At 37.3% G+C, this 26,712-nt stretch overlaps 1 long non-coding RNA gene across 7 annotated transcripts in view; it reads left to right on the top strand.

Annotated features, from left to right (window-relative positions):
• The window catches only part of LOC142061318 (uncharacterized), a 92,548-nt gene extending 70,505 nt beyond the window's left edge, over positions 1-22,043 (top strand). For 5 of the 7 annotated variants that reach the window (XR_012662111.1, XR_012662112.1, XR_012662104.1 and 2 more), the window contains 6 exons: positions 545-630; positions 2,427-2,547; positions 4,677-4,732; positions 14,741-14,822; positions 19,960-20,031; positions 21,219-22,043. This is a non-coding gene — a long non-coding RNA (uncharacterized LOC142061318). Of the gene's footprint in view, positions 1-544; positions 631-2,426; positions 2,548-4,676; positions 4,733-6,763; positions 6,862-14,740; positions 14,823-19,959; positions 20,032-21,218 lie in introns of all 7 variants that reach the window. The other 2 variants (XR_012662106.1, XR_012662110.1) reach the window with 2 other exon arrangements.
• Positions 22,044-26,712: the final 4,669 nt, after the last annotated feature.

The raw sequence follows: 26,712 nt of genomic DNA, 5'->3' as shown, positions 1-26,712 counted from the left end.
ATAAGCTAGTGTTGGTTGAGATTCAATTTATTTTACAAAAAAAAAAAAAAAAAGAAAACAATTAATGCAAACTGAGGCCAAAGTAGTCTAGTGAAATAATGTTTTTTTCATTTATATTCACTGCCATGTCTCTCCACTGAAGTTCATACATTTTCCCTGAAAGGTAATTCATTTCAATTTAAATCAATACAGTATCTTTGAACTAATGCCTTCCAGAGTTGCCGTGTTTGAACAAACAGTGGTATATTTGTGGAAATTACAAATTTTACTGGTAATTGCAGCAAAAAAAGGTGCTCAGGAAAAACTTTTGCTTCTAAACAATAGAGAACATGGACACAAATAATCCAGATTTTGTTTTGCTTTGATTTGATTTCTTGTTCGGGGGTTTTAAGGGCTTTGACATAGAGGATGGAAAGAAAAAGCTATTTATATAACTATATACAACTGGGTATAATTTTTACCTAAAAAATGAAACAATGCTTTAATGAAAGAAATAACTACTTTTGATTTTATTTTTTTTTTTTTTGTATATTTCAACATACAGGGGAAGACTGGCCCAGGCTGGTACAGGGAACCTAAAAACCCACGTGGTTTTAAACCTGCACTTCCTAAATGAACACAACCTCTCAGGTAACACTTTCTGTGGAATGTAGGGGCGTGGGAAAAGCGTAGTTTTAAATTGTCCCTTCTTGTTTAGCACAAGTCAGTAATGGGTACAGTCAAACGAGATGTGGAAGAGCCCCAATTTATAAAGTTATTTTACTGTCATTCTCAAGCTCTTTTTGCAAATAATATGAGAGAATTTTTCTTTGAGCAGTGTTTTTCAGCCTGAAAATTATCATCTCCTTTGAGGGATCAAAGGGATTATAAAATGCTGGAAAAATTCAGGTCAGTTTCCAATTGCTCAGTTCCTTCACAGGAGCTGAGGAAAGCAGCAACTGCATTTGCTGGCTAAAAATGCTTGCACCAGCCGGGGAGCTGGTAACCACCTTCAGTTGCTGGCAGTACTGGCAGTAGCCCAACCTGTGTATAACAGGGGAAGGAGAGGGTTTGCATTTTTTTTTTTCCCAGATTTGGAGGTCACTAAGTCATCGGGGGAGTGGGATAGATCATAACCCCTTGGATGTACAGGATAAAAACACCTAGCAGTTATTTAACTTTTTTAGAAGCTTTAATATTCAAAGAGTTTGTCCTGACCAGGAAGCAAAATTGAGAACTTCACTGGTAGAGGTACTTTTTAATTAGAATATGAACTGCAACAGGGATTTAAATTAAGGTTTATTTAATTTTCTTCTTTTATGTATTTGCAATTATCTAACAATAATGTATGAGCTATGGGCTGTGTTTGAAACCTCGTCTAGCAAAGCCAAATGCCCCTATGCATAGGTTACTCAGCATTATGTTGCAATTATTTGTAAATGGGAATTTTCAGGTGTGGACTTAGGGAGGAGACTACTGAAAAAGCAGTTCTGCCCTGCCACGCTGTTTCCTTTCTCCTGCTCCTCTGAAGTGTCACTGACTCTGTCTTGTGATTTATGCTGTGAAACTGCAGAGATGAAGGCCATAATATTCTTTCCCTCATTCATGCTATACTTGCATCATAGCATAGATTTTTATATTTTTATTTTTTTCGTTTAGCCTCAAATTTAGCCCCTTCCTCATACATTGAAAACAAAAGCCTAACCAATAGTATGGTTTAGAGCCCACACTCCATCTTCAGCATGTCAACATCTAGACCTGTTTGAACAGGACTAGTCACTGGAAAAGAAAACCAGTTTTAGTTTATACCTGTGTAATACAATTCAGTCCTGAACAGAAACATCTGAACTAGTTCTAAGTAGCTAGGCTGAGCATCAATAGCTGTAACACGACATTAGCTGTGAAAGTTAATTTATCCTCCATTTCTATACAAAGTTGTGGCACATATTCCTAGTTTTACAGACTCACAGTTGCAGGAAAAATGTGGGTGTGTTATAAAAATGTTACTTGCTTTGGTTCTAGTCTAGCAAGTAAAAAGGAAGACCCTTCAAATTTAGCACATACAGTATGGAGTGGGATTTTCTCTGAATGTTAGTTGTTAGAGACTGGTTTGTTTTTCTCTTGATTTCAAACACCTGAATGTAAAACATTTGTTTTAAGACCAGTGGCATATTCAAAGGAATTTGCCCTGCAAACAGTCTAAGCATGTAAGAGGTACAAGAGTCCATCTGTGGACAAGACAAGAGACCTATACCTGAAGTAGCTGCCTTCTATAAGACCAAAAAGAGAAAAGAGTATGAAGCTAGTCTTAAAGATCACAGCTTAGTAAGTAGCTCTGCGCAGATTAGATCGCAGTGACGTTAACTTTCTCTGAGTTACCTAGGTAAGGGTAAAAGGACTAGAATAAGCATGTGGCCTATGTAACAGTGTGTTCTACCCTCTCTTAGGTGCCTGTTGTTGTACCACATTTCAACGCCAGTATTGTTCAAAATGATGGAATGACCGAACTTTATTTACCTCTGTTGTTTTGAAAGAAGATCACCCAGCCTAATGTTAAGAAGTTAGCTGGTAAGCTTATCAGATACAACAGTCACCCAAAGTCTCAAGTATATGCTTCATCTCTTTTTTTTAATACTGTTATCTCCCTTAACCCATCTTATGGCCATCATCCTTTCCCGAGAGAGAGTGCAGAGGGGTGTTGATGTGAGACATATTTAAGAATTTCACTGGAAGTAATTTTGTTTTTTCCATTACTCTATTTTTTCCTATCACTCTATCTTTCTCTGTCCAGTTCACTGTATGGATGGGTATTGATCTTTAAATACAATAACTCTAAATCTTTCTGTATGCTTTTGACGGCTGCCTTATTTATTAATTTCACTTTTTTTTAGAAGCCAGGAACACTTAAAACAGTTCTTCCTTGAGATATCATTAAAATATGCTAACTAAGGTAAACGTCTAAGAAAGAATGCCGTGATTTCTAAAGGTTATGATCTATGACAACGCTTCTTAGCTTTAAAGTTAGTTTAATTGAATTAATTGTAGCATTGAAGAAACTGAAGAACAAAGAGAGCTCTGAGCCTGAATGTATTAACGGGAAATATTTGACCTTTTCAATATGTTACATTTTGATTGGCACTCCTTTCTAGTGGAGCCCTCTTAATAATAATTTCGTTATTTTTTTCCCCATGAAAAATAAGGTAGGTGTGTCAAAAAGCCAAAGTACAGCTGAGATAATTGGAAAGATCCAAGATGGGAAGTGTGCAACGATATGCGTATACACTCTTCCATAATTCAGAGGATGTTAGCAATGAGGGTTTAAATTTGTTGGCAAAGCTTTTAGTGAAACAAGAAAGCTAGACCAAGTTAAACCTAATTTGTCATATTAGAATGTTAATTTCAGGCTTATTTTGGTTTGGAGAATCTTAGAGAGGCCTTTCTTCATAATTTTTTTTTCTCAGCTGAAGACTATTTCCTGCGATACATGAGAATACAAAATATTTGCAATGTTATTCAGGTTATTTACAAATAGATCTGTCTGTAATGTGGAAGTACCTTTCAAATTTTTTTCCTTAGGATATTTTTTAACCCTGTAAGGTTTAGTCAATTTTCTCAAAAAATCAGCAGGAATTTCACATCGCAATATTTACCCCAGGATATAAACTTTTCTTTTACCTTCTCCTTTACCTTCATTACTGAATACGTGCTGTTCTTGTTGTCATCTTCCAATTCACTGTGTGCAGCCTGTCCAGCTCCAGGACCCCGCATTTATGTTGTTGGTTCCACAGTACCTTGATGGTTTGATGGCCTTGTTCCTCATTGTTATGTCCATTACCTATTGAAAGTTAGGTGAATGGCCCTTCGTCAGCCTAGGAGAGTTACCTGTTTCTCCCTTAGAGTTTATATAGCCTGGCTATGGTCTGAAGATTTCAGGAATGGCTCCCACAGTATGCCATAACTGCTAAGGGAAAAAATCCAGGTGGCAAACTGTCTCTTTAGCCTACGCACTGCTTCTCTCATTTAGCTTTTACTGGAAAACTTTACTGCTAACTTTTTTTTTTTTTCATTTTGCTCTTGTTACACGAAAACAAAATGAAAGCAGGTAATGTGCGAGTTCCTAGTGTTTACTGGTTTATTGAAAATACCCGATTTCCCTTTACATGCAAATCTTCCCTAATCCCTCAGAGGTTAAGAAAGGTATATTTATACACAGCCAATATCTCTTTCCGTAGTACTGCAATTCTGTGCAAAACCAAAAAAGAAATTGTTTTCCTTATACAGATTAAAGCATGCTTGAGGCAAAAGTCTGGGCTTGTTTTCAACTGATGAAGAATTTGTTTGTAAGCTACATAAGCACTATGTTTCTGGGCTGCTGCTGCATCTCTTTAACCTCCCTGTAAATTGTTTAGAACAAAAACCTCAGATTTTCAGCTTAGCTATCTGATAGGTATTTTCCCCATGAGAAGTTAAAAGGTCAGTAAGCTTAATTTATAGATGCTTCATTTCAAATTGTCAAAACATTCACAAAAAGCCTCAAAACATGATTTTGCCTGTATAGGAAGAATAAATATATTGTAAATAACTTTCTAACCTAATTTTAAACTCCTGTCTTCTGGACTTTGGTTTTCTAAGTAGAAAAACACTTCACATTCAGCACATCACCAGATCACTTTAACCTCTTTGAAAATGCATTTCAGGAGCCTTGATGGATTTCTTGCTCAGCAACTGGCCTTGGGAAAGTATACTTTTTATGGTAAGCCGAGTGCCACATGCAGTAATCTGTCAGAAATTGAACAGCAAATGTAATGGAAGGTTGAAACAGATCATTTAGCATTGTGACATTATTTGTGAATTTGGCGCTATGAGAGAGATTTTTGTCATGCATATGGTTGATGTTGATCTGAGGTTATGAACGTGACTGGCAAACTGCCATATCCCTGGTGTCTGAAGAGTTTTGAAGCATAACTTAACCTACAAGCTATCTCTGCCTCTCTCTGCAACCTTTTAAGCCTGGGACTGATAACATCTCCCACATAAGGTACTCCACTGAAGGGAAGCTGAATGGTTGTGATGCCTTTCCAATTGCCTACAAAGCAATTTGGAAGGAATCTAGCTTCACTTTTATTAACCCCAGAGGTCTCTCCATTTGTTTGGCTTTTCCAGTCTGTATCTTCCTTTCACTGTCCAGCTAAATTGACAGAGCACAGAGTCCTGTTCCATATAGCGTGTGTCTTTGTAGGAATCCCTTTAAAAGCTTTAGCACTTAAGAAAAATCAATAGCGCTTATGATGTCTTGCAGGCCTCCCCTCTCCTGCACGCTAAATTCTCGTCAGCTTGCCTTGAATTACTGTTGGAAAAAGAAAGTAAACATTGCATCTTGAAAGCACTCATGTGGCATTGTACTTGAATAACGTTGTCTATCGTTCCTTAATGAATTTAGTGGAACTGTGTTGTTGGTATGTTCAGAAAGAGAAAGAAGAGCTGTGCAAAACGCATTGCAGGCACAGAGCCAAGTATATCTATTGTGTACAAATCCACTATGTTATTTGAAATAAAACAAGCTCATAGAAGTAGTCATATTTTAAAGAACACTTTAAATTATAAATGGTCATGAAGATAATAAACTATATTTTTGCCCAAATATACTTCAAACTAAAAAAAACTAAAAAAAATAACCAGCCATGCAAGATTCACCTGTGATTTATGGCAGGAAAGAAAAAGTAGAGATTAAAAAAGGCAGTGAAAAATAAGAAAAAAATTACATGACCAAGCTACACTAAGAAAGGTATTTAGCAAACAAAACCACTGAATGCAGAAACAGCTAAGCATCAAACATCTAGTCCCAAGTGTTATCTAATGGTTCCTAGGCTTGTGGAGAGTTACTTTGACTTGGAAAGGGATTTAGTTTGGACCATGTTCCTCATGACAGGAATTAAAAGCAGAGAAGCCTACATCAGGATGGTGAGTAGGTTTACCTGTTATTTATGGTTCAGAGCCTATTCTTGGTTATCATGCACATCCTTTGAATTTCTATATGGATTATAAACACAGTAATGTTTTTATTAAAACAGAAAATAAGGTGGTCTCTTTTTCAATATTCTCAAATATCCATCACCACAGGAAATGACCCAATTACGTGAGTACAGGCTACTTATGCACCAATAAGGGTTGGGGAATTTCCCATTCTGCAAGTCAAAGTTTTTTCCTTAAAATAAAAATATTAAAGGGGTTTTTTTATTCCAGAATGAGATTGCAAGCATATGTATGATTCTGTAGTCTAGTGATTATGACATTTCCTGGAAAGGGACGAGTTTTGGTCATACAACATTTCTGAATGTTTTTAATCATCCATAATGACTGAACACCCCTTGGAGATGAACCTTTAAGCTGAGCCCACATCCTCTTCCAGAGTTAGCCCTGTACATCATACTGGAGAGATACAATTTCTTAATTAATATTGATTTTCTTTATATATTTATTTTTCTGCTTCATGAGATAGGAATTGTCCTTCCCAAAACAGTTTGGTGCTCAGATCATATTTTGCCAGTACGAATGGAGGAAGGTTTAAAATTCACTGGGCATAAATACAAGGGTCCTCCAAGATGAGCGCTCTGTCATCACATAGTAGGTGAGAGGCCAGTTTGCCTCTGTTCAGTTTTAAATGAAAGCAAATGTATGAGGCCCTATTTTAGTAAAACCACCTGTCAGAGTACATGCATATTCTCAGAGAAGACAAGGAAAGGAAAGCCTATTTTCCTGATCCATATTGGTCTCTTACCTGCAGCATAAAGCACTGGGTGATGTACATGGAGAGTCCTGCTGTGCCCTGTCTGTTCATGCCTGCAGTGCCATTGCACTTTATCAGTCATGCAGCTGCAAGAGGTACTCTGTGCTCCAAATCTAGTCAGTGACATGAAGGAAAAAAAAAAAGAAGGAAAAAAAAGAAATAAATAAGTCCTTTAAAACAGATTACAAATATTTACATTGGCTTAAGTGAGAAATTTGAGGAAATGGTCCTCCTTATAGTAGAGAAAAGACATACTGAGCAGACTTCACAAACGAAGAAGCTGTAAAGTGGAATGACACCTTCAGTTTATTTATAGCTTAAATCTAGCATATTTACTGTCAGACTAAAATATAGGGTGATTTTTCCCTCTTAATCTGCTTCCTGTGGAGCAACATATTTTTTCTCTGGCTCATTCTACTTTTACCATCAATACTGGCAATTTTCACCCTTTCTTAAACACAGAAATGAGCGGTATTTCACAGGTACTCTGCAAAACCAGTAAGTTTTCGCTTTTCCCATGCCAACGAATGTAATATGAAACATGTCCAAGAGAGTTCTGGACCTGTAACTACAAGGACTGTGATCTTTTGCTTTTCAGTCATCTTTTCTGCCTTACAGAGAAGACGACTTTTCTTTGACTTTAGTAGCTTTAGGATCAGGCTCTAGCTCCTTCATATGTTATCTCATTCTTTCCTTAGTAGTATATAAACTGTATGACCTCGGTGTTATTTTCATCTGTTCTGTACTATCTTCCACAGTAAATGTGCCCACACTGTTCTTTTTCTTTGCTGCAATATGCCACACTGGTCTGCAACATTCCTGACCATCTCAGATTCAATTTCAGATCATTTTACAACAGTGCCTTAAAAAAATCGTCGACTTGTTCTTGTTTATAGAGTTATTTGAATTGTAAGTACTCTAGATAAATCCGCTCTGTGACAGAATATAAACATGCTAACATTTCTGAACCTGTAAGATGAATGTAACCACTCAGCTAGTAGGACAGGACTAGAGAGTAGGGAAGGCCTGGCTTTAGTTACTGTTTTTCAATAGCCACAAAGTCACCTAAGTGTTATTCCTGTGACTTAAAAGAACAGAAAAAAAACCTGATTCTGTTTAGCATACAAAGCAGCATTTTTGGGGGGAGAATTATACATTAAAATATATATAAAGTGGATTGCAATATCTTAAAGCATAGCTTACTGTGAGCAATGAAGACAGCAAAATCTATCAGCGAGAGACAAATTAATTTCTTTAGATACCAAAATCCCAGTATATGCTTAAAATCTATGCCCCACTGTAGTCATTTGAGTACTTTCTTCTGATATCAAAAAGACTTAGGTCTTCATCCCAGAAGTAAACCTTGTGTACGTCAAACAAGAGAAGAACAGACACCTCTCAAGTTTTATAACAATTTCATTCTTTATGAACAAACACAGTCTTATTACGTCTAGCTCCAGATTTTCAGCATAGTCGTCCTCACCTCAAAAACTCTCATTTTACAAAAGGTGTTAGGAAAGTCTAACCAGTCTCAGGTCAGACTACATAACTGAAGGAAAAAAAATCTTGCTCTTCCTGTGTATCATCACATTATATTTATGTCATCCAAACATGTTTATTTTTTTGATCCTTCTTTCATGGTTAGTATTTTAGGGACTACTGTAAGGAAAAGATTTCTTCAAAATTCATCTTCTTCATGTACAAGAATCATAACCGCATTGTCTGTGTGCCATGAAAAGATATTTTTATGATATATGGATAAAGTTCTCTCCAGATAATAAACTATTCATCCCTCTTGAAACAGCTTCTCCTAATTAAGTTTAAATCAAAATATGAAATAGGTTTGTTTTACTCAGATTGATACCCAGTATCCATATCAACACACAATTTAACATGATGGGTAGTCTTTGTTTAGGGGAAACTGAAGTATATAGCTGAGGTATATCAGCAAAGCTGTTAGAGGATAATTCACCAGTGCCCAGTGATATCAACACATCTTTCATGGTTTGCGAGAATAATAGAGGAAAAAATAATAAAAAGTCAGAAAAACAAGAAAAAGCTGCCTATTCATATGTAACATCCGTTTCTCTGTTTTTATCGGATTCAGTGCATACATTGGTTAAGGTCAATGACTGTCAGTTTAAATTTTGTGCAAACTGGAAAACTGATTTTAAAAAAAAGATTACTTTAAAATCTGACAGGCAGACAGTAGGCAACCTAATGCATCACTGGAGAACATCACAAATTGTGACACGAGATTGCGTGAAGGGTTAAGCCCTGTATCATTTCCCTTCATGTTGTGGTATAACAAAAACAATTTACAAAAATACCTCTCAGTCATTTTAGTGGTACTGGAACAAGCTGGTCTGTATCTTTTCCAATGTAGATGATGTGGATTCTCAAAAAGGCTTTTCAGAAGGTTGTTATATATATATTTATACACTGTACTGCAGGAATGTCAACTTATCTCTCAGTGACGAACAGTGCATTTCCTTTACAAATGCTTAGGTTAAATGGAAGTTATTAACCTTTATTCATCCACAAATCTTCTAATCGGATCAAAGACTGACCAAAAAACTGACCCAAAGACAACCAAAACAGAATCAGGAAAAGCTCCAAACAAACACAAAACAGACAGGGCAACGAAATCCATTGGGAAAACCTTGTTTGTCATCATCTGCCACTGTTCTGCCCACTCTGATGGGTAATCATTTTGCACAGTTTCTCCAGATATCTTTTACCCTGTGGGAGAGATGACAGTGCTTTTCATCCAGCCTCCAAACTAGGAAAAATCGTGGTCAAATATTCACAACTGCCAACTTCAAAGCAATTTTTCCATGGCAACCATACCTCAAAAGCCTGGAGTTGCAGAACTTGCCAATTAGCAACTCCAAAGGGGGCCATTAGCTCCTTCAAAAACATAGCGGACACTGTTTTTAATCACCGGTTGTTTTCAGCCTTACAGCCAACACTATGCAAACACTAACCATGCAAGTGTAAGGCTGACTACTTAGCAGTTGATGATGCATGAAAAGAACAACACATATCAAGCTCCATTTTTTAATAAAGAAGAATTATCCTCAGTAAATCATCACTCCTAATTTATTGTTGTTTAATTAAAGCGAGTCATATTTTCTCATTATTGCCAATTGTAAACCATGCATAACAGCCACAAAATTTGCTTTCAGTAGGAGTCCTCTGTTATACTGCTGCTTGGGAATGAACAAGTACAATAAAACAAGGAGTATCCGCATAAATATGGACATAACTGTCTAAGGCTTCTGTTCATAAAGAGAAGACAGACTGGAGAAAATAAACAACACAAGAAATAGAAAATACAGAAATTAAGGACACTAGCTTCTTAGCTTGTAAAATCTTTCTGACTCCTTTGAAGTCTACGGAAAATTATGTCATTATTAACCATGAGGCCTAGATCTATATTTAGTTAAGATTTTCCAATACATATAAAGGAAAAACCAAACTTTTGTAATAATAAAATGCCCCCTATATTTTTACCTGCTATTTTAATGTCATTATTTCGTTATTCACATAAATGATGTGCCATGTCCTTTAGAGGTCACATATATTTCAGCTATAGTAGTAAGAAAAACATGAACTTTACCCATTCATTTAAATGGGATGTCATTTGTGAAGCCCAATTATTCCCGTTACCATTTACACTGTAATGTTGCTAACTAATTTATCACTTACCATCCTGTCATAAAACCCCTGTTACCCAGCCCATCTTGGGTTGCTGGCTATGTTCATGCCACTTTGACATCTGGTGCAGTCGAGAGGAATAGCTGTGCAAATTTTGAACATGTAACCAACTTGGGGACCTCTCCAAGCAGCAGAGAGGCATTTTCTTTTACATAAAATTGGGATCATTTCGGAAGAAATGAGGCACACAGGATGTTATGTGAAACCTGCCTGACCTGTCTGAATGCTGATGTGTAAGCTGGCTGCTGGCTGGGTGTCCCTCCCAGAGCACACTACATGGCACAGGGCATCGCAGGCTACAATGTTATGCCATGCTGCCGTGCTGTTACTGGCCCATGAGCCTATATAAAGCAGCCCAGACTCCTTGTCAGAAGCATGAGAGACACAGGCCACGGCAAGAGGCTATACGCAACCAGGGCCAACTGAGCAAACCCCCAAATCAGAGCATGAGTCTTGACAGATCAGGAGAGCAATGGGAGCAAAATAAGATCACATTTTAGCAATTTCTCTCTCACACATATTGCCCACTCTCCAGTAATGGGCCAAACAAAATCATAGCTGTATTTGTCAGGAATGGTGCTACTATACATATTTTCATTATTCCGATCTCTTAACATGTTCAGTCATCCTGACATACTCTCTGAGGATCAAACCCAAATGTACAATACTTCTTTTATTATCATCTCTAAGTAAGACAGGAAATTTGGGGTTACAAGCATCTCTGAGATGTTATTATGTTTGTGTGTGCTTGTTCACTGTCCACCAAACAAAGCTCATTTTACAATATTAAAATCAGCTGCATGCTTTACAGTCAGGTTTAGCTGTGAAATACCAGTCATTGCTGTAACACACACACACACACACACACACACACACACACACTCTAAAAGGAAGCTGATGGAATTTCATCACATTTCAGTTCGATAGATGATGCAATTTTTCTTGTGTATTTCTTACTAGCATTTCACTGCTAGCCTAGCTTCACAAAGGAAGAGATATTATTGCTAGTCCAGACCATGGGGTTCTTTTTAAATACATTTCCTATAAGCAAAGCCTGATGATGTGCCTTTCCTCTGAAGCTGACATCAGGTGCTGGAGTCAACAGCTATGAGTGGGGAAAGGATGGATATCATAGCAGTACACAGGCTGGAAATTGAATCCTCTAATCTAGAAAAAAAAAATAATTAAGGGGAAACATTCCTCTGCTACAGATACAGAACATATTTGACTGTTAATTGTATGATTTTTGCAGTGCCCTGGCTCAACTGCACTTTGTGATAGTACTTTAAGAGGGTCCTTGCAGTATAAAAATAGGATGAAGACTAAGTTAAGGGAAAGGTAAAAATTGCCTCAAAAAGGCTTCTCCTTAAATGAAGTTCCTAACTCATGTAAGCCAGTCATTCTGACAAAAGATTAAAGAAATGGTCAATAAAAGAGAAAAAATAGATCAACTACTTTTTTCTCCTCACTTCTTTCTCCTCATATTTAGTTTTCTTTCTATGTTCTTTCTTCAAAAGAGCATGTTAAAAAAAGACACAGTAATGAAATTTTTAAACAAACAAAATACTCTCATCTTCAGTTTGATGTGTACAAGATGTTTTTAAACGTACCAGTCACCAAACAAAACCAAAATGAAAACGAAAACCAAAACCAAAAACAAAACCTACCCCAAAACTAACTCCCTGCAAAACAACAAAGCCTGGTTGGTTGGTTGGTTGGTTGGTTGGTTGGTTTGTTTGTTTTTCTCAGCACTGCGTGAAAATCCACAGCAAAATTATTTTCCCAAAGATACGCTGCTTACGTAACCAGTGATAGTTATGGATGCCTTCATGGTCCAGTTCTGTGTTGTCTTTATAGAGCCATTTTATACATTTTGTTGCTTCTCTTCTGCTGTGGGTATTCTTCATATCCCATGGGAGCACTGGGAAAATGAGTCCTGAGTAACTGTGCACCACCTACCACACAGACTACCAATATTTAGGTGGATAAAAAAAACCTTCTACCACACCACTATCCTCTGGTGATAACAGTTCTGCTCCAGACCCAACCTCACCTTCCCTCTGTATGATACAGTAGAAAAGAAGAAAGATGAAACATATTCTGAGAGTGGTAATTTTGCCAAAAATACACACCTCCCCCTTAAAAAAAAAAAGAAAAAAAAGTTATATCAGAACTACTAACAGATGTATGCCTTCTTCAGCTGTTCTTAGGAAACCAGCTCCTGCCTTGAAACTCTTTGTCAATGCTTCCATGAGGTTGAACTTTGACTAACACATCCTAACAAATTCCAGGTGATTTTCCATGAAATGTTTAAATATCTACTGGAATAGGACTAACAGTTGAGTGTCTTAAGTATCTCAAAGGAATGACCTAGGTCCAATCTCACACTTCTTGTGCTTCCTTTCACAATGCCTGTTCAAGTAATTTGTGCCAATGACCAGTTTCCCCCAGTAACATGGGAGAACACCCTGTCTGGTGGGTAGGACATGCATCTACAGTCTGGTCCCAAATGAACCAGTTAACTGTTATTCACATAGCCCTTGGTAGAGGTAAGTGAAACCCACTGGAAACCTCTCACATGGACTTTCCATCATCACACTCATTTCTCTCTCTAGAGAATTTTAACTTGATACCTGTGGTATGATATTATACAACATTACTGCTTAAAATCTATCACCACTAGTTCTTTGAAAAGGAAACTAAACAGAAATGAAATTAGCATGGTCCTATGCTGTATTTTTACCCAGTAATTCCAAGACAAATGCATCCCAACACTCAACAGGGGCATGTACTACCACTGTAGTCCTAGTACATAGGTAGCTATCATCTCCTGCCTCTACAGTATTCTGTTTTCCCGTTTTCCCATTTCTAGCGAATGCATGCATGTGTGTTATATTTAGCAGTGTGCTGACTTCTTTTCTACTTGTGCCCTTACACCTTATTTCTCTTAACATCTGCTTCATTTATAGCATAACTTTACAGCAGATATATCGAGCCAAATATTTCTAAACAATTCTCATCACTCATGTGAATTCCTTCACCATGAATCAATATCAGAATCAATTCCAGGCCATTTTAAGCTCCCTCACATCCTTTTACTTCTCTTCAGACACGGTGCCAATAATTCTATTAACCTTGTTGCAAAAGCCATATGAATTCACTATCATGTTCAGCACATCTTGCACCAAAAATCTGAATTTCAGTTACCTTGTGGGGCAGAAATACGCTCTCTAGGGACACTGCAACACATCAGAGTTAAGACATCAACATATTTCCTGTAGCTGTATCCTTGACCTGTTGTCTCCCAGTACAGGTTTTATTATTTTTTTCCTTTGTTGCTTCTTTCTCCAGTTTCTGCCATGCTCATTTACTGAGTCACACTGCAAAGCTAGTGTAATCAAAACCCTCCATAGGACTCTTCTAGAAGATCCCAAAAACTGAGGGTCAAAAGCACTTTCCAAGTCATGTTCCCATCACTGGAGTTGAGAGCATATGGCTACCATGCTGTTCAGGCTCTTGGAGTGAGGAAAGATGGATTAAGTCTCTTCGGATAGTTAAGGGCTCACAGGCTCCAACTTACCATGGAGAGGGGTTGCACAGTGTGCAGTGAAGTCACACCTTCCTTCTTCAGCATCCTTATTGCCTTAAAAGGGACTTTTAGGCTGAGGACCACAGCTCTGAGCTATCCATTTCTTCTGTTCCAGTTGTTTAGCACTTCAGACTCAAATTAACCTGTATCACTTCCAAGGATTTAGTTGAGTTCATTCTTGCATTCAGAATGCTCTGAAATTTTTCCTGAAAGCTTTCTCTCTGTGTTCCTTCCCCTCCCTTCCCTCAAAATTCTAGTCTTTTATTCCAGCTCCATGCCTTCATTCTTTTCACAAAACAAATGCAGGCCTCTTAATTGTGAATTGTCTGTCACTCAGTTCCTTTTTCCCTAAAATCATGCATTCGCAAAGCTCTTCTTTCATAAAATCACTCTCCGTACTAGTGTAGTCTCTTCAACTTCTTTTGGAATGGAAGTCTCTTTTTTTTTATTATTGATTTTATATGTAGTTTTATATTTGGTTTTAATTACATTTTTGTCTTCTCAATGCAGCGCAGTTGTGACTTGTCAGTATTCTTAATCACTGTGTATACATGCATAATCCTGCAGGCACTGACACGTTGGTAGCCTATGTTTTTGGACTGTTACTTTTGAAAAAGACAGGTATTTAAATAATTTCTTTTGGTGGTTACCCGCTTTGTTCGTAGCTTTTATGGACTGAGTTACATCTGTAAGCAACACCAGAGGACTATAGGACACCAGTTGTGGGGTTTGTTTTAAGTGAGTAATGTTTTGTCTTGTTTCTTATCTGTACTACATATATCTCACCTCTTCAATGTGATGTACATAAAACTGTGAAAAATGCATGCAGTGTCAGTAATAATAAACTCACCTCCTCAGGCTAAAGTTCACCACACGTTCTGCACACCTGTGTGGTACGCTAGTAGAACCCTCCCTAAACTATTCATGCCATTGGTATTAAAGCATAAACTGCATTGTCCTAGCTCTCTAAATTTTTTTTAAATACATTTCCTATTTTTTATAACATCACTATCCTTTAAAAAACTATTTTACAAAGGCCAGCAGGTGACTCAAAGCTAAAAGTGTTTCTCCTTCATCTTATGAGTGTCATACATGATTCCAGCACTTGTAATTTCACGCACCTTAATGGCACACCTTAAAGCAAAAATTCCATCTTCACTGTGTCAGAGCTCATTATCAACTGGTTTCTGATAGCCTGTTACACTGCTACTGTCAATGCTGGTTATTGAAAACATGTCCATTGAACAAAATCAGAAAATCCTACATTAAAATTATGTGCAACTGTGAAAAAATATACTTGTTTCCAAGCAAATGCGGTGAGAGAGATTTACACAGGGCCTGCTTTAACTTTATTAATTAATGGCATTTGTTCATTGTCATCACCCACTGCTAATGGACAAGAAATATATAAACGCATTTCTGATACAGCATATTGTTCCTGTCAGTGACTTTATCATATATATGACAACACCACTACCACGTACATGAGAGTTAATAAACGAAAGCATCACTAAAGCTGCCTAAATTAAAACTGGAAGAAATAGAAACAGGATTTAGATGAACTGAAATATATTTATATGCCCATATTACATGGAAAAGCCAAAGGTAGCTGACTACAAGAAAATTTGTACACCAGTAAAATATTATCTAATATTTCTACAGGATTACTGCAGCATTTTGTTGCTGCTTTTTCCATGCCTATTGGTATAATATCCCAAGCATCTGATCATTTCTGAAGTGGAATTTTCACAGATTTACTTCATAAAAATGTCACAAAGGATTTTGCAGAAAATGAAAACTTCATTATATGCCTCATATCATCTTTGGTAGCAATAGCCCACTGCATTATTACTATGGATTAGAAGTCTAGATGAAGACAAATTAAACAAACTTGGAGAAAATACAGGCTAGCTTATATTTTTAGATTTATTATTAGACTGTTACTAACCTCCAAATAGCCATGCTGTTTGTAGCACCTTGCTTTTCATAGTTTACCCCCTTCCCCCACTAGGATTTCATGGGTGCAAAGGAGAATTACTTTAGCTGCATTGAATCCAGTGTGACTTGTTGAATCTGGGAAGAAGAATTGAGTTTATCGTAGTTGTTCTCCAGAATTCTATCAAATCACAGAATAATGTAGGTTGCAAGGAGCCTCTGGCCATCTTCTGATCAAATCCTCCCTCATGGTTACAAAGGTCAGGACATGTAGACATTACAGTTTGTGGAAGTGCAACGTGAATCAGACCAGTAAAATGTATTAAACAACTCTGCATGATAGCCAGACTGAAAATATTGCACAGTTCGGCAAGAGTTGCTGGAGTTGTGGAAGACAACAATGTTTTTAGCCAGCATCTTTTAGGGAAAAAAAAAAAAAAAGAAATAAAAGTATGTGGCACTATTCATTCAGTTGACACCTGGCACATACTATTGTTCTGCTAGCTTGATTTGCCACTACAGGCTGAAAAATTCATCAGCCATCTTACAGAGATATCACATTGGTTTTAACTTTGATTGTGACAGCTTAATTTTGGTTTGCAGAGATGATGACCTCCTTTCACGTTTTACCTGATTATTTTTTCAGAGTGATTTAGACTCAGTTTCTTTCACTAGCTGGAACATGAAAAAGTAAAACGACATTTTAAAAATTTTTTTTTCCAGGTTTGAATTTATCCTTTGTCTAAAAATGTGAAGGAATGACAATTTAAAAAAATATATATACACACACACATAATCTTTTACCTTTACAAAAATCTTGGCTGCTCACTGATCCTGAATCCCTCACCATCCTTTTCTTCCACACCTGCAGATGTTCCTGACCATTGAAAATTTATGGTGGATCTGTTGACTGTGGACAGCATAGAACTGTCTATGTAGAAGATCTCCCTGATTCATCAGATTTCCTACCCCTACACATTCATGCATATTAAGATTTAGGGGACAAATATGTAGTGAGAAGACAAGGGTTTGGAACTACTGAAGAGCCAGAGCCTTCCATGATTCTTTTTATGAAACCAAACCAACATCTATATATATTCACCTGCCTCTTCCTGATGTGGGATTGGCATTCCACATCCTCAGGGACTGCTTTCAAGATAGTAATGGAAGTAGCTTTTGGGGGAACAAAAAAAAAAGAAAAAGAAAAAAGCCTGCTTTAAAGAAATGGACTCATTCTCTCTTTTTAAACCCCTTAAGGTTAGTTCAGGACTTGCTATGTGATTATTTGCTTGGTTTTCTGAACCTTATTGGAATAATGTAGAATAGTTTCAAAAGGAAAAAACAGACAGCTAGAAGAAGGGGTAGCCTGGAAGATGTAGAATCACAAAGAAAGAAAAATAAAAACCAACCCACAAAGCTATTATCTAGGAAGATCCTTTCTATTTGAAAGATTGTGAACTATAAATTGCATTATATTTGTTAGGAACCAGCTCGGTTAATGTCCTGTTTGTTTTCTTTTTTTTTTTTTCTGTGCTTTTCTCCTTCTCACTTCTGTGATGGAGAATCAGCCCACCCTTATTTTCCCACTTCAGTGTTATGCCCTTCTAGTGAAACTGCACTAGGTCGAAACACATTTTTTCTTTCACTTGCTGTTGTTGTTGGAAATGTCTTGCACCTGCAGGCAGATGTATTCACAAGTACAAGGCAGTTCTTTCCCTGACATGTGCTGAACCTGAAGGATGTATAATAAAAAGAGTTAGTATTCTGCTTTTGACAGAGAGTCCCGAGAAGTAACCTCCAAAAGGTGCAAACATGTAACTTGCTGGTATTACATGGCTCCCCTGGGACCATGCCACCAAGAGTACAGAGATTGCAAGAGCCCATAGAACTGTTTTAGTTCAAACTGCAGTCTTGCAGGATCTTAATTCTGGAGACCCACAGCCCGCACCCCAGCTAGCCTCACTGTCACCGTGAAAACCTTATGGGATGTAGCCTAAATATTACTCTGTACCAAAGCGCTGCTGTGGTGCTTGCTGCTTTCTTTCTACCCTCAGAAAAATTACCTATCACTTAAAAATGCTGAGGCTCACTGAGACTCAAGATCTTCACGCTGTGAGCTCTGCATTCTTTCGTAGGGCTGACTGGCAGGAGTCTTTCATGGACCAAATCCTGACCTGGACAGTCATCAGTGGGCTCATACTTTGCTGAGGATCTGGCTGCATCCTGCAAACTGCATTGTGCTAATGCCTGTAGGAGTCTCTGGGAAAGTTCACTCCATGTTACGTGACCCATAAATTGTTACATTACAGTTTCTTATCTGTCTTGTCCTAAAACTGTCAAGTTTTTACCTTGTAAAATCCACTTACCATTTCCTAGAGATTACTCCATCTTTTATAATTAAGTCTTTGGGGGCTGGGGTGCTGTTGGGAGACAAGTAAAAAATCCATACCTCACCTGTGGATTACATTGCCAGCTAGGGTATTTTCAGTATCACAGGCTATGCATTGTGTGTGAAAAGAAAACACTTTTGCTTAGTGCCTCAGATATGAGGGTAAATATTTTTGGACATATAACTTCTGCTTTATGAGAGAAAATAGCATTACTAATTATTAGTTAAGTAAATCTGAGCCATGTGGCATGCCTGCCTAGAGCAATGGTCACACACAAGACAGCTGCCTGAGGTAATACCAGTGCCCTTGTGTACTGAACCCCAGTGGTTCAGCCTTGCTTGGTAGCCTAACCATGACTTTTGGACTTTGGAGACATGAGGAAGTAGCTTTGCACAACTGCGCCATGCTCCGTGTGGCTAGTGTTGTGCTCCACGTTATGACAGACAGCTTCAGCAGAGTACATGAGAGACAAAAGACTAGTTGTAACTTTGAAGAAGATTGAAATTCATTTCAGAAATGTTCAGACACACAGAATAAACTATAATATATATATGCAACTATAAAGCAACATGCATTACATCCAAGAGAGAAAGAGACCGCACACAATATGGTATAGGAACAGTTTTTCATTTAGATATACACAATTAAAAGACCCAGAGTAAGAAGAGAGAGGCAAAATCTGAGTGGAAGAAAATTGTTCTGGGAAGCTCCAGAGTTCAGAATGTGGCTGTGGAAGACAGCCAGTGAAACCTCATTTCAAATATGCGCAAATACAGGAAAGGGGTTGGCCTGGGTCTCACTGAAAAAAAAAAAAAGAAAAAAATCACAGAAAGAACATTTCCAAATGCAGAATTAGGAGTTTCAGCACTGCCTACATTTTGAAGAACAAAGGAGTCATAAGGAGGTTTACAGAAAGGCGAGGATGTCCTTAGGGAAATCTCAGAGAAGGAAAACCATGGCACCAGGTAGTGGAGCTTAGTCTGCATATTAAATGAGGTCATGAAAGAGCAATTTTGCCAGTGATCAAAGCCCCTCTGGAGAACTGAAGAAAAAGCATCAAAATGAGGGAGCAGAGCTACTGACCAGACTAACTACAATGTTAATAAAAATACTTTACTCTTCCACAGTAGAGGTCAAGTGTTCTGTAGGTGAAAACTAAAGAAAATTCCTAGGACAATAGTTGGCCAGGAGCATGTTCAGCTTTGTAGAAATGATTAGTGATGTGCAGAAGTTTCCAGCTACACACGACATTACAGACAGAAGATACAAGTATTGAAAGAACCTAGTCTTCACTGACACAGTCACTCAGGAAGTGTGTAGTGTGGAAAATAAATAAAATAAAATAAAATTTAAAAAATCAATAGCTCTGTATCCCCTATTTACTTGATGGGAAGGAATATATGTCCTGTGAATGGCATTATTTTTCAGCTAGGCCAACCCTTTTAATCAGGTATGGGTATGTATAAAGTTATATTTATACTTATACGTATGTGCCTCTGTGTGTATAAATCCATGTGTATATATATATGAATATATTTCTTGAAAATCACGTGAAAAAGTCTACAGAACTGGTTGCCTAAAGGCAAATACTTCCAGCCTCAAGTAGACCTGTTACTTCTGAGCTATGAAAGGTAAGTGTACATAATCAATGTTTCAGAACAGTGGAGGCATACCCTATGTAAAAAGAAAAATGAAAGTATTTTGGAGAACAGTAGACACCAGAATATAATACTAAGAATGAAAGCATGGTCATACTGCAGAAATGAATGTTTAGCAATATGGATTTTTTAAAAGAAAGGTAATGTGACAACAGTCCTAGGTTGTGAAATTAAACTTTTCTAATACATTTAAAATTTTTATAAATATTCAACACAATGCCAAAAAGGTGAGGTAGTGACTTGGTTAACAAGTTACCATTTAGAAAGACTGCAGGCATCCTGCCTGTCCACTTGCCAATTTCTGTGCAAGTGATTTGCAGCTGTGGTGAAGTTAGACATACTTCCGATTCTGAGAATAACAGGGATTTTTCTTCATGCTAACTGTAAAATGGGAACCTCTCCCTTTCACCTTTCACATTAGTTTAAAAAAAATAATCACTAAGTGTTCATTTTGAATCATATCTTCATAAGACTTCAGTTGAATAATGAAAAACATAGTGTGACTAATAAGGGTAAGACCACTGATCAGGGAAAAAAAAAATATTGCAGCATGAAGTGTAGAAGCCATAAGAAGGGTATTCTCACAGCCTTCACATTTTTTTTGGAATTGTGCATTATTCCAATTTTACTCATGGAGATATTGAAATGGAGAGTAAGAGATGTCATATCTTGATGCTTAGTGGAAGAAAGCCGCTGGTTTGTTCTCTCTAAAACTCTTCCATTCTCATTCTGACTCACTGCTGCACACTCTGCAGGGGTCGCCAGGAGACTTCCCCCAGTGATGCTGCAGCCTGGTTTGCCAGGGTGTCATTCCAGTTCAGAGATCCTCAGTGGGAAGATCCTTGAGTATTTGGTGTAGTATAGTGTATTTGTGCAAGGGAAATGTATTACATAATGTTCCTTTTTTTTTGCCTCTGAGTTTATATAGCTGCCTGGAATTCCTTGCAATCCTCTTCAAGAACCTGACACTTACCTGAAATTTTGGTAAGAGATATGAAATTTAACAGCCTGGTTGTGCCTGGCACTGCCATGCCATCTTTCAGAACAGACTACCAGGCTGGCAACTGGAGGAATACTGCTTGCTTAGGAATTTAGAACAGGACTTCTCTAGCAGTCTTCTCAACACACTGTTATAACAAAGTTTTCTGTCACTCTTTCAGACTGGAAAACCGGAAGACTCCTAGGTAGCCAGGACCAGAAAGTAGAGAAGAGGATAGAAAGGCAATGAAGCCATAAAGGCAAGTTGGGACGGCATCTAAGCAGCACAGTGTGATTTGGAGCAGATATGGCTGCCCTGAAGTAACAGCAGCTTCCTTCCAGAGACTTCAGCATAACTGAGCGGGATGGCTCTGCAGCTGGGTCCCTCTGGGCAGCACGTGTATTGCAGAGCAAAGCAGACATCTAAACCCCTCCAATGTTAACTGCTCATTGCTTTTAGCTCCTAGTCTAGCTATTCAAGATCAAACTGTTGACACCACACTCCACATGAACTTATCATTATTAACAAGTGATGTGTGCACAGTAGCAGCCAAACATGCAACTATCCTGGGAGAAACAAATTACAATAGTACTGAATATAATTACATTCTGATTGACACGGGAGGCAGCTATTTGTCTTACCAGGAACTAGTAGCTATGGCTGTATCCCATAGAGACATCCATGGTGGAAGAGCTCTTTTCTGAAGTATTTCATACTTTCAGATTGAGAGGAGGACACATGCAGTTTTCAAATAATCCTAGCAACATGCAGTACGTGTGCTCCTTATGAGAACTTCTACAGAAGCAACATCCTTTTGATCCCTAAAGGTGTTTTATTTTTAAATTGTTTGCATTCATACAGATTTAGAATCTGGAAAAAGTAGGTAAGTGATAGACACTACGTTTATGGTATTGGATTGTAGTTTTAATTAGGAAAGCATTATATCCAAAATACTGCAAAACTATTTTTCTTTACTTCTTGCAATTAAAAAAATGTTAGTAGTTTGTTGGGGTGTTTTTTTTGTTTGGTGGTTGCGTTTTTGTTTGTTCTTTTTTGTCTTGGGTCACCATGTGATGAGAAATCTAAAAAGCCTCACTCTCTCCAAATTTCAGTTCAATGAGAGTGTGGTAGGAGGAATAGAAGCTGAGAAATTTGGACAATGGCAAGTCATCACCAGCTCCAGAGGTGATACCATGCCATCATAACTATTAGAATTATGTTGAGTTTGATCACTCACTCTTTCCCTCCATTTTATTTTTGGCAAAACAAAAATAACTGTCTGCTGCCTACAGAGCTACATGGTTTAGCAGCTAACAGGTTTGTCTTGGTGTCCACTAACAGACCACAACTTGTGAGCTCACCATATTGAGCAGTATTTGTGATGGTTGGAGTGTACCTCCTACCACCAAATTGGAATATAAGAGAGAGAAGGAGGGGACAGGATGTTCTAGAGATGTCCAATTTATCCCAGGAAAGTTAGTCTATTATTGATTTCCTGAGAAATGAACTGCATTTATGTCATGGAAATTGGAGAATAAAGAAAAAGATAAATCTGATGCCACAGTTAGATTCTCCAGTCTGAAGATTAAATCGAGCAAGGTTTTCATTAATTGCAAAATTATTTTCTCCATATTCTCACTTGTACGTCCCATAGATGTAAAAAAATCAAGCACACAATTCATGTCCTCTGCTTTCACAAAGAAAAGATCAGATGGCAAAGCTGAATGTTGTGTTTTATTACACGTGCAAGACTCAACTCTTTCTAACACCACTTGATAACAACTGAGAACTAAGTAATAAGAAGTTTTGCCATCCTGCTGAATGTGTACCATGAGAACTTATTCTGAGGTTCTAGTTTCACACCCAATTATGTTATGGATATATTAAGCTCGTGGAGCCAGTGTTTTCTATCATCTGGCATTTTTGTTCTTTCTTCAGCACATGTAATTACTTAAATGGTTTAATATCAGTGCATCTTGTATGAATAATATCAGGCTACATTCATACTTTTGTAGCTCTTGACATCTTCGCAATTAATGGAATAAAAAAGTAGAAATATTCTTCCATAGTAAATACCCAATACACTAATGCTCCTAATGGTGGAGAAATCACATATTCTTTTTTAATAAAATAGCTCCATTACTCTAAAAAACACCAGTTTAGACCTCTGATATACCATTTACACATTTTGACCACAAATTATTATCCAGTTAATGCACTGTATACAAAAGATAACAAAAAGCACTTATTATGTTTCCCACATACAAAAAGAGCATAATTTTCAAAACCAGATAAATCATATGTTCAAACTCCTAGCAGAGGTGTGAGACAATTAGTTAAAAGAGGCAGATTAAATAAATAGTGCAGCTGTTGCTGTTGGACCAAGAACTCCTCTTTCCCACATGAATGGCTTTATCACACTCCAGAGACATGTATCTCTCACAGACTCTGGAGGTGTGTATCTCTGGCTGTCCTGGTTCTTTTCCACTTCATCCAACCTATTTAAATGATAGGGAAATGTCCCAGTCACTAAACAAAGGAAACTTTTTTTTTTATAAAAATATTTCTAAAAAATGAAACAGCATCACAGGGAAAGATAAAGGATGGGATTTTGCAATGCCTAATAGCCTGCCCATTAAAAGACTTTGATGAGAGCGGTGGATTCAAGAATCCTCAAGTAGGGGAAGAAACCGAACCAAGGTATTCCAGGCCCAAGATGAACAAATTAAATAGAGTTCAGAGATCCCTTTGCCTGCATTTTATGTCAAAGTTGAAAATAACACCAAAATAGTTACTCTTAAAATGAAAACCAATCTTTGCATTTAATCTGTAGAGAAACCCACCATTTTAACTTAGTGCTAATCTCAACTGATTTTCTTTTCTATACTATTTGGACAATTCTCCTCTTGCCCACACCCAATAGCTAGAGCCACAGATTTAATCATAATCCTAGAGTGTCACCCTGTGATGTCCTCTGCGAAGAATGAATATAGCACAGTAAGAAAAAGATTTTTAACTTTGGTGTGTGAATTCTAGACTTATTTTTAACTGTAAAGAATGTTAATTAAAATTTAACTGTGAAATCTTAATGCTAAAATAATACTTGGCTTATGTATATAAATGTCCCATTCTGAAGATACACTATTTTGCAATTCAGAGTTAAACAGCCACATTACACGGGTTTCACAGTTGAATATTCATTGCTGTAGCAGCACATTAATGTAGGGGCTTTTCTAATATTGCAAGTTAGTATGTATGTAATTATGCACATGAGCTTGTAGGTATGTTTTTGTTAGCTCTTGTCATTATTTTTATGTCAGGGTAACTCACCTTGACAGTCATGGCTACCGGAAGGAGAGCACTAAGAATCAGTATGATCACAGTCCAGTCTAGATTGCAAAAGTTGCTTTTTTATAGCTACTAACTTCTGCTTAGGCAACACAAATGTTCTTGATAGCAGCCCTAATGATGACACCTGGTGTCATCACAACTGTAGTGAAAATGAACTCTTCAATACTTTTTAATGAGTGTGTAAATGTGATTAATGTGTCCAGTTACCCTTATGCAAAACATAATTTATATATTTATTCATAAGCCTTAGTTATTGTATTTACATCTTTATTCTATGTTTATAGATAACCGCACAGAATCAGGATAATCTTTCATTTGTATCAAATCATGACATGAGTCTATAGTGGAAGAGAAATCAGCAGTTATGATATCATGGAATGGATCAGACACTTTACTGGCTAACACCTTGACATTCACATCTCCATAAGAAGTAGTTATGGGTTTATAATATCCTTTCAGACACAAAATGTAATCTGCAGTTATATTCTGTCATTTCACTTCAGCTTTCAGATTATCACATAAGGTTTATCATTCTTCTTGCAAACATGTTATCTATAAGTTAGTGTGGCTTTTTCAACAGCCTATCCATGGTAAGTAACAAAATTCTTTGCCAGCCCACTGTCACAGGGGATGGAAGTAAAAGGACAGACCTACGCAAACAGAGAATCGGTGTTCATTGCCCGCATGAGGAATGGTCTCTGAAGCAGACAGGCAGGGTGATGAATGTTATTAAGCAATATGATTCAGCAGGTTGCTGCAGTAGACTACTTACCCTCAACTGTGAGTGACGGTGTTCTCCATGTCGGCAAATGTTTACCACGGACTTAACGTGACCCAGGCCCAGCAGGCAAGGTTTGTTCTGCTGGTTTTCCACAATAGTTGTGATAAATTGTTCTCATATCTGAAAAGAAACCAAAATTTTGCTGAATCTTGCCTATCTTTAGCCCACAACTACCTGCACTGCTTTGTGCAGTGCTTGTAATTAATTACCTTTTCCTTTTTTTCATAATTTTTAGATAAACAATAATGTTAGGACCACTGAAGAAAGAATCCTAAAAAAATCACATCATTAAGGCTATTCAGGTATTCATGAAGTACTAAAATATGGATAATGGTTTGAACATGTCAGTAAAATGATCATCTGTCCCCAATTAATATTGATGTATTGCAGTTGTGAAGGCTTTTAATGATCACATTACTAGGAAATTATTGCTGCTCATATAATTTGTCCTTATAATCATGTATTTATCATAGATACAAAAGACAAGTTCCCCAAGAGGACTATTAAAGCCCATATTCTGCTGATGCTTAATTGGTAGAGAAGACAGTCTTTACACTTATGTGGGAACAACTGTCTTTTTATCAACATGAGTGTCTCTTTTTAATTACAGTATGTATATGCTACACATGCTGTATGTTTTATGGGGATGGTATGTAACAACATTTCTGAAAAATATCTGTATGGGTTGGAATAGATAACCAGTTAGGCAAGAAGCAGCCTGAATAACTTTCGGAAATTGTCATTAGAGGGGAAAGTGATGAACTAAAAATATTGATAGTTTTTCTCAGCCTACTTTAGGGACCAGTTCTTTAAGAGGTTATTCAATCACACAATACTTCTGTAGCTCATGGCTGCAGGGTTTGGAACCCAAAATAATGCCACAGGTATCCGAATAGTGTGTTTGTTACACTAGATAGATTTCAGACTACTGAATTTTATAGGCTTAATGATAAAAGAGGGTACCATGGCTGACCACTAAATCTTACTCTGCAAAATTAGTTCCCTTGTCTGGTACAATTGCCTGACTGCCTCCATAAACAGATTACAACTGAATGTTGTGTCTTCCATCTAGTTCTATCTGTGAATTAATAATACACATGGCCACTCAGTATACTTTTTATTATGATTAAAAATCCTAGAGTCCTGAAATTATAGTTTGTTGGCTATGTAATTTAGAGAGTTATCTGATGGATCCATTTCCCCTGCAATTACAAAATGTGTCAGACTTGAGGCCTACTAAATATGAAATTCACTGGCTTGTTTCTGCACTCCTAGGGCAGACATACCCATCAATCTCAGAGGGTATTTTGCTTATAAGGACTACAGTGTCACCCACAGCTGTAAAACAAGAACTTGGAACTGTTAAGCCATTTTTGCAGCTGCTCTTTTCTTTTGGTAGACTAGCGTAAGAAAAAGTTTCTGGTTAAGTTCTGCTCAGGCTCGTCTAGTGATATTGATGGTTGCTCTAATTATTAAAATTAACATGAAGAAAATGCAGTTCACTACTAAGCTTTCTAATTCAGGAATTTCCCTTGGATGCATG

The sequence above is a fragment of the Phalacrocorax aristotelis genome, chromosome 1, assembly GCF_949628215.1.
Source record: "Phalacrocorax aristotelis chromosome 1, bGulAri2.1, whole genome shotgun sequence".
In the NCBI taxonomy this organism is placed as follows: Eukaryota; Metazoa; Chordata; class Aves; order Suliformes; family Phalacrocoracidae; genus Phalacrocorax; species Phalacrocorax aristotelis.
Note: the sequence above shows the minus strand (reverse complement) of the source record. Positions and strands in the feature narration are given on the sequence as shown.